This window comes from Aquarana catesbeiana, linkage group LG02, assembly GCF_042186555.1.
Source record: "Aquarana catesbeiana isolate 2022-GZ linkage group LG02, ASM4218655v1, whole genome shotgun sequence".
In the NCBI taxonomy this organism is placed as follows: domain Eukaryota; kingdom Metazoa; phylum Chordata; class Amphibia; order Anura; family Ranidae; genus Aquarana; species Aquarana catesbeiana.
In genome coordinates, this window is record NC_133325.1 from 155188936 (window position 1) to 155202810 (window position 13875).

Sequence of the window (13875 nt, forward strand, 5' to 3'; positions counted from 1 at the left end):
GACATAGAGCATAGGCCTGCTTACATTTACTGCCACAATGGCATAACACTAATGTCCTATGCCCAAACATAGCTGTCACTCTGCTGATCTACCTGACTTGACTATTCCGATGCTAAAAATTTTGCCACCATGCTTGATCTGTACTTCTCCAATAACCATCCCTCTAATCCCTATTGCCTCTGATTTCTTGATTAATTAGTATTACCTGAGAACCATCATCATTCTACCTGATGCTGGATAGTCTGGCTAAGCCACCAAGACATGTGGACTTTCTCATTCCTTCTCCACCATCATGTTGAGAGTGGGTCACTCGTGTCAAGAAAAATGCCTCTAGGTTTTCTCTTCTTGCTGTGCTAGACAGTAGATCCTCTGTATTCTGAAATTTTCACTAAAGTACCCATGTATTGTCAAGAACTCTTTTTTCTGTGCGTCTTCTGTCTCCCATAGCTATCAACAACATCAGTACTAAAATATATGTGCTGCTTCTTAGGGACCTATTTATGAAGAATAGTGAAATAACTGCTTTCCTTTCAATACATTGTTCACCATTCTTCATCATATCTTGCTTTCTTATCATCCAGTTTATCAAAAAATTAACATGGAGAGTTGTGCTACAAATGTGGAGTGTAAAACAAGTGAAAAAAACAGGAAAATATTGGCAAAGTATGATGAATATTAATAAAGTAAAAGTTGTACCACTGAAGGAAAATGTTGCCTCTCCAGCTTCACATACTCCTTGCTGATTTTTTCTGTGAAAAAACAGAGGAAAATATTTTACTAAGTGATGAAATATATATTTGAAAACAATTTGGCCCTTATTATATTATTTCCCTTTGTTTTGTTGAAATATGGCAAAAATAAGTAGAGAATGGGCCAGCTTTAGAGCAGCTTTATAATAAGCCATGCTATCAGAACAGATATGTCCAGTGAAAAAAATAGCACAATGTCAATACTGAATATTTGTTTCTAAATCATGTAATAAATAGAATAAGAGCGGACAAACAATAGACAGACCCATAAGATTCCCTACAGCAAACAGATGAAAGCAGTTCATTGGTTCCCGCCTTTTCCAAATTTGCAGATGGCTGATGTTGTACAGGCTGACGACAAAGCTAAGTTGGCCATACACGTTGGACAATCAACATTCGTTGAACAGAATGATGTCGACGGGGCCCAATATTGGCCAAGCCAGCAGAAATCGGCCAAAATAGGAACATTATATAGTTGTTGGCTTTAAGCTTGTGGTTAAACTTGTGATTATGAAAGATACTGAATCGAGTGTACATTAGTAAAATCCTTAGTCTATATTAGGCTTCTTATCAGTGTTAGTATCAGACGTGTGATTAGACTTTAGCTCAGACACATCGTCTCTCACACTTCTGCATGTTTAGCTTCCTGGTATAGAATTATGTCATAAATACTGTATGTGAACAGACGTGTACATTTTACAGTATAAAGAAACACTACTACCTTCACTGTTTATTTTGCCCTTTTAGACTAAGGCACCTTTCATACAGGAAGTGTTTGTTCAGTCTCAGCAGGGAATTCTAGAATGATCACCCACTGAGTCGGATCAGAATGGTATGGATGTCACATTAGTGTCCATTTCGAAATTTCCACCTTGGAAAAACAGACCCATGTAATACCAATGGGTAGGCGGAAGTAAGTGGACTGGCATATACCTATATCCACCCACTTCTGGTCCAGTTAGTAAAAACGGACCTGAACGTAAACTTGTTGTACCTGAAAAGACTTGGAAGTGGGCTGATGTAGGCAGATGCAAGTTTGCTTAAACCTTTCCACCCATAGGGATGTATTGCTGTTCATTTTGATTCATGTCAAAGGACAAAAAACAGACAGATGGACAGCCCTTGTGAAAGGACCCTATTGGTAAAAAATAAGACAGTGCTGTTTTAAAGCTAGAATCCATGCTGCAACAAAAATGCCCTTGCAGTGCCCCCTTCTCCAAGAATTGGTTTGCTTAAGGGTTCCAGAATAAGGAGAAATACTAATTTCATTCTTTAGCTGGCTCCCCATGTCCGTGTGACTGGCCCAGCCCCCTCTCTAAGCTGCTCACAGCTAAAGTTGTATGGTCAGTCCCTCCACATACAGTGAAGAGTTAATAGCCCTCTATTGTTTGTGATGACGCAGAGGAGAGAGTAGCACTGGGGCCTGCAATAACATGGAATAGGGTAAGTAATAGAGCTTCTTCCTCTACCAATGTAGAAAAAAGCATTTACCCTTGCAGTGCAGGGAACCTCACCGCAAGGGTATTTTTGTGTTTCAGCCAGCAGTTCAGCTTTAAAGTGGTTCTAAAGCCTAAATATTTTTTACCTCAATGCATTCCTTGCATTAAGGTACAAAATGTTTAGGCATCAGTATTGGCCCCTCACCTCTCTTTTACTTGCCTAAGCCCTCATTTGATCCAGCACTATGCACATCTGCAGCTCTTCTCTCCCCTGACTTCCGGGTCTCACTGGCTTTGCCGGGACACCAGGAGCCATTGGCTCCCTCTGCTGTCAATCAAAGTCAGCGACAAGGGAGCGGGGGCGGGGCTGAGTCCCACTGTCTGTGTTAATGGATGCAGATGTAGAGCTTGGAAAGGAGCACAAACAAGCGCCCCATGGGGCACTGGACAGAGAGGAAAGGCAAGGAGCACCGGTGAGGGCAACAAGAAGAGGAGGTTCAGTAAGTATAGACATGTTTGTTTTGTTTTTTTTCCTTTATAATCACTTTAAGTATGTAGCGCTGGTAGATTTACAATCTACCGCAGGTTAGGTAAATTTATTAAATTGTGCGTTAGGAAGGTAAAAGTTTGCCTCTGTTCCAGCTTGGCTGAAGTTGTGTGTGTTTCCGTGCTGACCGGTGGGTGTCGCTGTTACCACTAGTCAGTGTTGGAAAGGCAACGTGTTGAAGTGTATAGATGCTCCTCTGTCTCGGAGACAAGCTCGGTGGAGGTGGTCCTCCGAGTTGCATTCTGGGAAGAGGGTATTTATGGGACAGACGCCATGTTCTAGGGTTCGTTTTACAGCCACCTGCTGGCCCTCCTGGCCGACAGGTATGCGTTAAGGAGCTACCCCGTGGTCCTCCGATCGGGAGACCCACGATGCTGCGGCGCAGGGGTGGGTCCAGAGGCTTGTCTGGGGTCTACCACTGCGGCCGAGGAATGGTCCTGAGCTGTCGGTCCTGTGTGACGAAGCTGGACAACTGAGGAGATCCCAGGGGAGGACCCGTCTTTGAGAGATCACGCAGTGAGCTGGTCTATAGAGGGGCCTGGTGACTCGGTTGGAGGACGTATCCAAAAGAAGTAACCACACAGCATAGTGTTGCCGGTTCAGCTTAAAGGTTCAGGCACTGTGACTGACTTTCATTACAGAAAATCTGATACATCCTGTGGTAGAGGATCGTACAGATTTATTCCTCTAAACAAGTCTGTGGCAGAGACTTTTGATTCGTGCTGCGTACTGGCTGCTAGACCGGAGAGAGAGGCCTATCCAGACGAGCAAGGAGTGTGTCCCACGAGGGGAGCGCATTCCACATAATTGTCTGAATTCTACCAGGACATTTGTCGCTAAGATTCTACAAGAAGATATTTGAGTTTCTCCTGAAAGTTTCCTTTTCCGCCTCTTTCCTGCTACTTCCTAAAGTTTGTTTGTTCAATAAAGCATTGAAAATGTACTTCAGTGTTGGTGCGTGTGTCGTCCAGAAGTAAACTCAACGGAACCCCTAGACCCGGTGCCGGTGAAACAGAGGGAAGCAAAGTGAAGGCAACAGACCTGCTTAAACCAGCAGCTCCACCGTGAGTTAGTGCTACAAGTATATTGGAGAGAATCTTTCATTGTGATCCATGATGATACAGTAGATTCAACAGGCCTTAGGGCCATGTAAATTCACATGGTATATGTGGTGCAAATTGTATTCTTGAACAGCCATTGCTACCCAGTTCTGGATGCATACACAGAGCTTACATTTCAGTTATATCTTTTCTTTGCTGGGATCTCAGAAACACACACCTCTGTAGGCACCTAGAGCTTGGAGAAGATTACTGACATCGTGGATCACCTGACCAACAGGCTAGGACCTCTGAGCTCTTTTTCAGTTTGGCATTGAGACAGAGATATCAGATTATTTTGTTAGAGTGTAACTTTTCATTTATGGATGTTTTATTAGTAGTTCACAGTAATTCACAAACCCACTAAACAGAAAAATACAGCTTGTTCAGTCTGTGTTATAATAAGCCATGACAAATTCCTTTTTGAGTTGTGGGAAAAGGCTCGTTTAAGTCATTAAACAGTTGACCATTGTCCTTAGGGCTAGTATTACATAAAGACAGGATATTTGTGTTTCTGATTGCTGTGCTTCAGTCGGACTAGAGGTTAATGATGAAAATCATCAGATGTTTAGACAATTTGTTTTGCAGTTCTTAATTATTTCTTGAAAGTTAAATCGTTTTCAGGTATATAGGTAGCATAGCACAACCCAAAAAGGAATATAGGATTACAACAAAGTGCTTGATGTCTTAGTTCAAAAACATAAGGTCTTGATCAATAACTTCTTCTGTCTAAGACAAAAAACTTAGAGTTAGGATACAGATCTCAAAATACTAGACCATAAAGTGTATGCATACCCTAATAATGCACTTCTCATATTTGCTCCCTTTCGGTCTATTAAAAATACTATTGAAGCAAAGCATTTTGTTCCATATATTCCAAAAGAAAAGATGCACATGGATGACATCTTCATAGGCAAAACATTAACCAGCCAAAAAGCTTCAGCACATGGTCCCATACCTAGGACCACCCATCTATAAATTGAAAGAGCTTTGTTATGTCTGTTTGATAAGTACAAAAAAGGCCTGTTGATCCTGCAAGAAATCCAGTAATGTTATGTGTCTTGTGCACTCTTTCTGCCCAGGTTAACTCTGTGAAGTTCAGATCATCTCCCCCTTATGAGGATGAGGCATTGGGGAGGTGTTCTTTAGTGCTAACACTTCTTCTCTAAGGGTGTCAACTCAACTTCTTCAAAGATATGGTACAGTTAGCGATGTCACCCAAAAATCCCAAAACTTTTTTTATAAGTACTTTTGAATGAAATTAGTCATATCATTGAATGTAGTGATGAGCATGTTTGTACAAATGCACTAGTCTACTAGTTTATGGCCATCTTTACTTACCTTATCTATCACTCCCCTGGCAGCTGGCGATCCTCTTCTCCCTGACTGCATACAATGCAGGGCTAATGGCTCTGTATTGTACTTGATTACGTCAGAGTACCTAAGACCACTGGAGTGCCCTACAGGGAAGGATTCTGGGACAATTATATAGTGTGCAGGAAACCTGCAGGAGGGAGTAAGTAAAAGATCTTACTTCACTGCAAGGGAGGATTTTTTTTTGCATGGAGTCCAGCTTTAATGTAGAACTATAGGCAAAACTTTTCTATTCAGTTTGGATAGAGTAAGGGAGGGTTTTAACCTGTTTTTTTTTTTTTTTTCGCCATCTGTGTCCCATTGCAGAGATTTCCCTTCACTTTCTCTCACATAGCCAAACAGGAAGTGAGAGGAAATCCCTGCAAATTAAGGGAATTCCTTGGGGACCCCCAGGTCACCAGAACTAGTGTCCCCCATTGGAAGATTTATTTTATTACTTTTCTGGGGAAAACCCAAAATTTGGGATTTTCTTTTACTTTCACTTTCAATGATAATGGTAAACAGGACAAATAGAGAAAGTGAATCTCCTTAATGGGGGCACAGACAGCAATAAAAACTGGCAGGTGTTCTAATCCCTCTCCACTCTGTCCAAAACTGAAAAAAGTTGTGCTAACTGCTTCCTGCCCTTTCGATGTATCGGTACTTTGCTGGATAGAAAGGGTGTTATTTCGGCCATCGCTACAGCTTCAGCAATGACCGAGGAATCAGTGTTTCCTGCCGACACTTCAGAAGCTGGTAAAAGTAATCCAAGCAGCTAAAGAGCCGCTGGATTACTTTTATAGGTGTAAGTAAGGGGGGTCACATGTCGCTGCCTTTACCGGGCTCTCCTGAGCGATCGGAGCATGCAGATCCGGGCACACAGAGAAAAGAACTGATGTTGTTCCTCCCACTCTGTGACGTCAGAAAGCAGAAGCAATGACAATTTTGTCACTTCCTGTTTCGGCTCTTTCTTTACCCTGGCTGTTACCAGCCAGGGAAGCAGCCGATCATACCGATCTGTGTCTGATCAGCTGCATTGGAAGCTGGAGGAGAGGTCTGGGGTCTAATCGACCCTATATCTCTCAATAAAGAGCTTTCGTGCATTAAAAATCATAAAAGTGTATTCTTTACAAAACATTCGTGTTTGAAAAAACGCTGTGCAAATATCTATATTTGAGTAATATTGAGTAGTTTTCTAGCACTACGTACTAGCAAAAAAATCATGTTTTTTACATGTAGAAGAGGAATGTCAGAATTGGCCCAGACTGGAAGTGGTTAATATTACTTTTTTTTATTATAGCCAAAAAAAAAAAAAAGTGTTGAGCCTATTCTTCTTTAACCCTTTCTTTGACAGTGCCTTTGCTGCATTTTTTGCACACATGTTTAACAAAAATTTAGGCCTGAAACCCCTTAAAACCCCCAAAATATTATATAATAATACACAAATGGTAGCTCCATATTAGCACAACAGTTTATCAGCACAAAATTTCTGTAAAAAAATACAGTAAAAGTAATTTTAAGACACAAATTAAATTTATTCCCCAATTTTTTTTACAGATTATACAGATGAGGTTGCACTGAGTAAATAGATACCCAACATACCAAACTTTAAAATTATGTGCATCTGTGAAAAGACAACATTTGGTACCCATAGGCAGCACTTTAAAATCCCCTACAGATCATAAGTTTAGCGATAACTGTAAATAATGGGCCTAGAATTATTGCTCTCACTTCAGTGTGTGTATGTGACATGTGTAGTGCAATCAACTTTTTCATGCCCCTGGCATATGTGTTGTCTGTGCATGTATGTAGAGGTGGGGCAGGGCTCAATATTTTTTTGGGGGGGTGATTAGGTGCTTGAATGTAACTTTACCTTTTGACCTTGCTGGTCTTCCTCCACATGTTGGTTCTGTGTGCATGGATAGGAGTCCAGGAAACATGATGGAGGAGCATGCGTGGAAGGGAGGGGATATTGCGGGGGACACTGTTGCCAGGGTGTGTGGAAGCGATCCATCTAACAGACAACAGTTGGATTGTCATATTTTTGCACACTCCCGGCTGTAGCAGCTGGGAGTGAGTGTAACCCCCCACCCCTTCCCTGCTACTGCCAAAGTATGGCATAAGGGTTAAATTGTTTAAAAGAATATTATGGGTTTCAGCATGCACTTTCATTTTATAACATCAGCATTGTAATTCCAACACAAGCAATAGTTATATTTGACAATCCAATATAAGTTAAGTAAAAACAATAATCAATTTTGTCATTCAAAAGGCAGGCTCTGTGAAATGTGTGACACAGCAGTGCCTCCCAGTGCATAGTGAATACATGTCACAGAATTCAAGGAGGTAAATGTTTGACGATCTTCACAAAGTAAATTTACAAACTTTATGATCATTCAGATTAAAATCCAGGTACTCACTCTCCAAAGACATACTGGTAGGTTAATTGGCGCCTGTCTAAATTACCCCTTGTACGTATGAGTTAGGGACCTGAGGTCGTAAGCTCCTTGAGAGCAGGGACTGATTTGAATGTACAATATACATATACACTATATTACCAAAAGTATTGGGAAGCCTGCCTAACTTTAATGACATCCCAGTCTTAGTCCGTTGGGTTCAATATTGAGTTGGCCCACCCTTCGCAGCTATAACAGCTTCAACTCTTCTGGGAAGGCTGTCCACAAGGTTTAGGAGTATGTCTATGGGAATGTTTGACCATTCTTCCAGAAGCACATTTGTGAGGTCAGGCACTGATGTTGAACAAGAAGGCCTCACTCACAGTCTCCACTCTAATTCATCCCAAAGGGGTTCTATCGGGTTGAGGTCATGACTCTGTGCAGGCCAATCAAGTTCCTCTATCCCAAACTCGCTCATCCATGTCTCTATGGACCTTTCTTTGTGCAATGGTGAGCAGTCATGTTGGAACAGGAAGGGGCCATCCCAAACTGTTCCCACAAAGTTGGGAGCATGAAATTGTCCAAAATGTCTTGGTATGCTAGCGCCTTAAGAGTTCCCTTCAATGGAACTAGGGGGCCAAGCCCAACTCCTGAAAAACAACCCCACACCATAATTCCGCCTCCACCAAATTATTTGGACCAGTGCACAAAGCAAGGTCCATAAAGACATGAATAAGCGAGTTTGGAGTGGAGGAACTTGACTGGCCTGACTTCAACCCGATAGAACACCTTTGGGAGGAATTAGAGCAGAGACTGCGAGCCAGGCCTTCTTGTCCAACATCAGTGCCTGACCTCACAAATGGGCTTCTGGAAGAATGGTCAAACATTCCCATAGACACACTCCTAAACCATGTGGACAGCCTTCCCAGAAGAGTTGAAGCTGTTATAGCTGCAAAGGGTGGGCCAACTCAATATTGAACCCTACGGACTAAGATTTGGAAGTTCATGTGCGTGTAAGTGCAGTAATACTTTTGGTAATATAATGTATATGTGAAGCACTGCATAAAATGACAGCACTATATAAGTACCTGAAATAAATAATTAACTAACTAAATATAAATAGGTGATCTAGAAATAATTGAAATATAATGTGGAAATGAATATATGATTTTACATTTTGACACTTTAAGTAAATATTTTTCTGCCTAATGAGTAAGATTTGGAATTCCCACCACATGATATGTTTGTGGACATAAATATTCAATGCCAACATGGTTTGTTGTTTGAAGAATGTGTTGTAAATAATGTTGGTTACTATCTAATGGAGTTACTGACCCACCCTTGGCTGGGTTATAGAAGAGGTTATATGCTTCCTAATTGGCAGGTCAAATAAGGGAAGACAGACAGACATGTACTATGGCAAAGCCTGGAGGGAATGATTGGGAAGGTCAGAGCAAGAGAAAAGTAGTGACACATGGCGAGAAAGTGTGAGGCTTCTAGTAAAGTCATAGCAGTCTCCTGGTACACATTGAAACTGTTAAGGACATCCTGTGGGAACATTTTTTTCAGTATGAGAGAAAGGAGGGTGAAGGAAGGAGTGTCACATCCTATATTCAGCCTCAATCAATCAAAATAACAATAAATACTTTTTCTGTTTGTGAAATATTGATCCCTGTGAATCCACAGCACAGACAGAAGGCATTGCAATTTTCATCACTGTCATCCTATCTTTAGTGGAAGGAACATACAAAGTAGAGGGTTAGAATGACCATTTTTCTGTTTTTGAAAATAGTAATTCTAAAGCTAGCTCTACACTAATAGCTCTACACTCTGTTAAAATACAGTGGGAGCTGCCAAACAGTGACTGGAATTACCAGGAATGACCTCCCCATCCTCTTTTGATTTTTGGATTGTAAGATGTTGGGTGGCAGGGTGCCAGCCGGGCCAAGCACAGCTTCTATTTTGTCCAGTTTGTAGTGCAATCAATGTTTTCATATGCAGGCACCCCCAACATATTTATGGTCAGGTTGAAATAGTTACTTAGGTGCTTAGTTAATGCCTTTCCTGTTTTTTTGGTCTTTTGGCAGGTTCTTTTTTGGGTCTGGCCCACTAATCCTTTGTTCTATAAACATGGGACAATGGTTTGGTAGGAGAACCTCCTGGAGAGGTAGTTGGGGCGAGTTCAGGACTTCCTCCTAATGAGAGCCCCAAAGAGTCGGTTTTCCTTTGCAGAAGAGAGAGATCGAAGAGCAGAAGAAGGCCATACATCAGCATCAGAATGTAAAGTTGTCTGAACTTGGGGTTTGCACTGCAGACACCAGCACTGGAGTATGCCTCTGAACTTACATCTGCATGGCAGTGGGTCTGAAGGACTGTAATTGCTTGGACTACACCTTAGCAGGTATGCCGGGACAGCACTCAAGCCTGTAGTTAGAGTAAAGAAACTAGAAAAGAATAATGCCTTGATCTGCTGGACTGTGAGATGTCTGTTTTGCACCTTCTTAAATAAAGTATTGTAACGTTGTTCTTGCCAAGTAACCTGCACACACATAGTTCACCTAGTGGGTCTTAACTGATTGGGGTATGAAAACATCAGTGTGGAGTAGTGTGAGGACACTAGTGGTTACTTGGGGCCATGGAAGTCTAACAAACAGCCTGTCGATAGCATGTACCTGTTACAGGTAAAACAGCCTCTAGCAGCGAGGGAGATGTTGTTGGCACTCCTTCCTCCAGCGGTCTGTCCCAAATGGCAACGGGAGCAGATTGCCGAGGTTCTCATCCTATACAAAAGTACGCAGTGTTTATTAAGGCACAAGTAGAAATCACTGTCATTCCCTCTATTAAACTTAGGCATACCACACTGTATATGTCTTTTTTTAAAACGAGGCTTGTAAATACCTATTTAGAGCGATCTTTAGGCCGTTCATGTGATTCGCTGACGCTTTTCAGCTCTGATACATGGCTTCTGCAGGAGGGGCCAAGATCTCCCTCTGGCATCAGCCGGGGAGATCACGTGGCCACTCAGCCCCTCCCGCAGAAGCCTTGTCTCGGAAATATAAAGCGGCCGTGAGTCACGTGACCCGCCTGAAGATAGCTCTAAATAGGTATTTACAAGCCTCGTTTTTAGAAAAGATATATACAGTGTGGTATGCCAGAGTATCATAGAGGGGCTGGCAGTGAACATTGTAAGTTTTTGATTTCTACTAATAGCGGTGGGAGGGTGGGGGGCGGAGACAGAGACACACAACACGAAGCTGATAGGCAGGGAGGAGGGGGTGAGGGGGGGAGAGGAGAGCTGAGAGAGCAGGGCTCCGGATGACAGAGGGGTGTACTCTGACCACAGTGGTCAGGGTTCAGCAGCCTTGATTATTGTGGTCAGTACAGAGAGGGGGATACAGGAAGTAGCAGGTTCAGCCAGGTCTTTTACAGTTTAGAAAGGGGCAGATTACACAGCACAAGCAATGTGCTGTTTAATCTGCTTTAAGGGACCAGGATATCTATTTTTTTTTTTTGGTTTAACAAACACTTTAAGTTAAACCACTGTTTTTTTTTTTAAACCTGCAAGATAATGTCATAATGTGTTAGTATGGATTGCATACCAACACATTATGTGAAACTTACCTTAGAACGATGCCCTCCAGCGACACGCTGTCACTGCTAAAGGCGCTTCCATCATCACCCGGTCTTTCTTCTAGGTTCACAGACTCCGGCTGAGCGAGTGGCCAGAGCCCTGATGACATCACTCCTGCGCACATCACCGGCGGCATCTACAGTAAATATCTCCTAAATGGCGCATATTTATAAGATATTTACAGTACCTATAGGTAAGCCTTAGTATAGGTTAACCTATAGGTAAAATGAATGCATGGGAGTTTATTCCCACTTTAAGTTCATGTGTGGAGCCCGCACAGAGTGCGCGGCGGGGCCCACTCCGCTACTGGGGAATAGTAATCCTCTTTTCTAAAAGTTCTCTTTTTTAGGTGGGTCTTTGGTACCTTGTTATTTCCTTACCACAGCCCTGTACTCTCTCTCTCGCTGCCTCCCCATTGGTTTTCCCATTGGGTGTCTTGGTCCCCTTCCACTACCCCCGTGTCAGACACTGAGCAGTGGTCGCCATTTGCTATGTGTTATCAAGTTCCAAGCTGGTTTGTATGTCCCATTTTTAGAACATCAATATGCAGGGTGTTGGCACCCCCCGCTATTCTAGGGAGTGTCTTAATTTTTTAGCATTGAGTTCTGTTGTTGGAGGCATCTGCTCCTGAAGAAAGTATTCACAAAACGTGTTACAAGAGTTACAAGATGCATTCCTCCCCTATATTGCAATCATCTTGGTTATGGCAAGTATGTATTTGAGAATATACCAGCTTGATGTACATTATATAATGTTACATTTAACCCTTTGGCTTGATATGGCAAACATTTTTTATGTGTACTTTAAACATTTATGTGTCAAATCCTTGTACAATAAATTGATATTTTATGACTTTTGTATTATGCCTTATTTAAACTGCCATGGGCTAATATTGTTTGTGTGTATGTTATATATTGGGATAGAGGCATGATACGATAGGCATCTGGTCACATTTCTTTTGTACAAGGGGATTAGTAGTGGAAAACACGGGACAGGTGGATGTGGACACTGGCTCAGTGTTTTCCTCCTAAATTCAGATTACAGAGAAGGTGCACGTTGTCACGGAGAACTGAGAGTTAACTGGAGAGCAGTTGCAGTGCAAGTGTTGCTGTACATTCATCTCTAATAGTAGAGGTCGGCTTTAACATTGAGTATTCTGCCACAGCAGCCTTATCCCAGGGCATTGATGAAGATGGCACAAAGCAAAGGTACCCCATGTTTGTTGTAAAGTGACCCTGTCTTAAAGTGCCTAGCGTAGCCCAGAAAAACCCACCCTGGGGTAGCCCTCCCATGTGACCCTTGCCTGGCTCCCATTGAGGAGGGAAACCTGGAGGACGTGACACACAACCATCACCTTACCCCTTCCGTGTACATTTACTTATGTACCTTTTTTTTATTCACCTAAAGTGATATTAAAGGTCATTTTATTTTTTTTTATAAAAAAAAAAAAAATGTTATACTTACCTGATTTGTGCAAAGCCATTGCATAGGGCAGTCCCTTACCTCCTCTTCTGGGCGGCCAGAACAGTTAGTGAAAAGTTTTTACCTTAAAGCGGAGCTCCAGTTGTTTTTCTGTTTATTAAAGCATCTGCAAAAAGTGTAGCTGCTGACTTTTAATAAATACACACTCCAGCAATGTGGTCACCCAAACTGTTGCTTCTCTACCTCTCCTCTCCCCGGCACTAGCATTTCAACTATGGGCACCCGGCTGTGACAGCTTGGGGCTTCACAGTCGAGTGCGCACTGCGTACGCTTGAGTCGTCCTGCGCCTGCTGTATGGTCTGCCAGTCCTCTGGGACCTGTGATGTGTCCCAGAAGACTGCATTAAGGAAGGAAGAGAGGAGAACTTCCGCTTGGATCACAGTGGGAGTGGGTACCTGTCAAAACTAGGTACCTGCTCCCCCCCCCCAAAAAAATTACTTTTGTGTGGAGCTCCACTTTAATGCTGGAAATGCATTAAACCGGAGTTCCACCCATTTAAAAGTCAGCTGCTGCAAAAAGTGTAGCTGTTGACTTTTAATAAACAGACACTCACCTGTCCCACGGTCCAGCGATGTGGGTGCACAAAGCCTCACTCCTCTCCCCCTCCTCTCCATGACCCTGGCATTGTGACTGTGAGCCTTACTGCGCATTGCGAATGGGCAGGGAATCTTCTGGGACCTGTGATGTGTCCCAGAAGATTGCAGGGAGGGAGGGGGGAGAGGTGAACTTCCTTCTGGCGCCGCGACGCCAGGGGTGGAAGTGGGAGCTGGGTGCCTGTCAAAACTGGGAACCCACACCCCCCCCCCCAAAAAAAAATGACATGACAAATGTGGCATGTCAGGGGGACACCAGTACTTATGGAGGAAGTTCTATTTTTGAGTGGAACTCCACTTTAAGGTAAAAGTTGTTCTGACTTTAGAACCACTTTAATTTTTTTGCTACGACATAGGGGACCAATAGCCCACATTGTGATAACATATTTATAGTGAAAGGTTCTCTTTAATGGAACTATTAGACCCCTGATATCTGCCCTATACTCCACTGAAGCTAATGGAACACAGAACTTGCTCCATTTTCTTCTTTTAGATAGTCTAAAAAGTGACAGCAGAAACCAGAAATCAAAATCCTTCTTGCTTTTGGTTCCTGCTAGCTAGGAAAGGAAAATTATCGGACAATTGCTG

The 13875-nt window shown here is 42.6% G+C and overlaps 1 protein-coding gene across 2 annotated transcripts in view; it reads right to left on the reverse strand.

The window, feature by feature from the left end:
* The window catches only part of HDAC7 (histone deacetylase 7), a 466455-nt gene that overhangs the window by 348269 nt on the left and 104311 nt on the right, over positions 1-13875 (reverse strand). For both annotated transcript variants that reach the window (XM_073613657.1, XM_073613659.1), the window contains exon 2: positions 697-749. The gene's annotated coding sequence lies outside the window, so the exon portion shown is untranslated. The remainder of the gene's footprint in view (positions 1-696; positions 750-13875) is intronic.